Below are 2312 nucleotides of genomic sequence, written 5' to 3'. Positions count from 1 at the left end.
CGTACTAACTGTCGCGTTTCCTATATCGACTCTGGTTGAGATTGCGTTACGAGTACGTTTCAAATCATTGGAATTAACTAAACTAATTAAGTAAACAAGTCTTTACTTAAATTTTTTATTATACATCGCTCAAGTTTGTAAATTTTTAAATTTGACGAACCTGTTTATTCAAATTATTGTTGACAAAAAATGCAACCATGTGCCACATTCATATGTTTTTTCTAATTGCAAATTCTTGCCGCCAAAATTTTTTCCTGCTTGAATTTGCAACTTCTCCCCTAGAACTAGTCTTTCTACTTATGATTTATTTAAATAAAACATGTGAAATTTAGTTGAAACAGTTTAGCCGTTTTTAGCCGTTTTTTTTTTGCCAATCTAGCCGGTTGGCCCAGAAAGTTCTGGCAACACTGATTGTAACATAGCGGTCCATTCCAGTCTGTATGGCCGCATTTTTAGTTGTTTCGTTTTTCAACTTTTCTTGCGCTTTACCTTTGTTGCCAGTGTAAGTGCTTGCACTCAAGTCAATTTGTGCTTGTTCAGCAAGAAAAGGCCGGGCTGTTGATATTGCTGTGCAGCCGGCAGGTACCGGTATGTTTGTTGTGGTTGTTGGCGCGATTGAGGTAGTAAAAGATGTCACTGTGCTAGTTGTTGTTGCAGCTATATTTGGGGATATGTTATCGCTTACCGAATTTGATGTACGCGTTGGGCGTGAAATGTGATACGGCCCAGGTGAAGCGCACTCTTCACTCCAAGGCATCGGAGTCGTCGATGGTAAGTTTGGAGGGCAAGTCCGCTGACTTGAATCTTGAGGAGGTTTGAGGGTGGTCGATTGATTGGGCTTTGCGCTTTCGTAGCACTCTGAGACCGAATAGAGAAATATGCGTTGAACTGAAAGCCGGCGCTCATTTTGCTCGCGTTGCTTCTGGGCTCGGATTTCAGCTTGATTCATCGCTTTCTGTTTTCATTTGGTTTGTCTGTTTATTTTTTTGTTTTATTTTATTTTTATTTTTTTGTTTTATTTTATTTTATTTTTTTTGTTTTATTAAATTACCACAATATTTAACGACTACGGAGCGAACTTAAAAACACGTCCGCACTCTTCGACGTTCGACGTTCGAACTGAACTTATGAATAAAAATAGTTTCTTAAAAATGTTTTTTGAAAAAAAATCCCCCCAAATGCAAAACGGTTTAAGCTTAAAAAATTTACATATAAATATTAAAAAGAAAATAAAAAATTTTGAACGGAATGGTAATAATGAGATTTTTGATGCTGTTTATTAACTTTTTTCAAAGATTGGTATAAGAAAAACTTGAATAACTGAACGAACACTTCCGATTTAGACTTGTAAGGTATCATTGGAAAGGTAGTTTCTCACCCTTTTTATTTCTCATTCAAAGGATGAAAGAGAAAGGTAAGATGAACGAACATCATTCAAAGTTGAATTAAGATGTGTTGGTATTTGAAAAAAAAAATTGGGACACGAAAGACTTTTTGCACATAAATAAAAGTTGTGGGAAAATACCTTTCTACCGAGATCCCATAAGTCTAAATCAAAATAGTTTTGGTCCAGTTATTTAAGTTTTTCGTAAATCAACTTTTAAAAAAAGTAAAAAAAAAAGCATCAAATATCTCATTATTACGATTCCATTGAAAAGATTTTTAAATATTTTTATGCAGATTTTTAGGCCGAATCTGTTTTGTCATCTGAGGGGACTTTTATCAAAAAGTTCTTTAAGAAACTATTTTTGGAGGTATTTTCAAATCGGTCCAGCTCGCTTAAATCTTAATATTTTTCCGAAATAGTTTGGTGGACGTCTTAAAATATAATAGATTTTGTAAACCCGGCGGAAAACCGCAACTTTTTTTGGTGATGCAGTCTAATGTACATATGTATATCGTCGATGTTTTTGCAAAACCGCCCATCGCCCAGTTGCAAAACCGCCTATCTTACGGCATACAGTGGTCGGAGAAACCATGTTTTACGGGAAAAAGGCATATTTTAAAACTGTGATAAATTAACGAGAATAAAGCTATTTCAGAAATGTCCAACGAACTCAAAACTGATTACTTTCAATAATATTTGCTGAGCAAGCCGTTGAATCCGTTTAATTCAACGAATTCGATCGTGGCACGTTCTAGCAGTTATGAGTTGATAACTTTTTTAACAATTTTTTTATGGAAACTTTCAATTATAACAGTAATTGCTGGTTTGGCCTTACTTCTTAAACATGGAAAATAATGATTTCATATGAAATATTATATAATAAATCTTGGTTGCTAAATTATCAACACCTTAATAACACGGCTTA

This window comes from Rhagoletis zephyria, unplaced genomic scaffold (assembly GCF_001687245.7).
Source record: "Rhagoletis zephyria isolate East Lansing unplaced genomic scaffold, Rhagoletis_zephyria_1.1 Rzeph_scaffold_04117, whole genome shotgun sequence".
In the NCBI taxonomy this organism is placed as follows: Eukaryota; Metazoa; Arthropoda; class Insecta; order Diptera; family Tephritidae; genus Rhagoletis; species Rhagoletis zephyria.
This window is presented reverse-complemented; position numbering follows the sequence as displayed.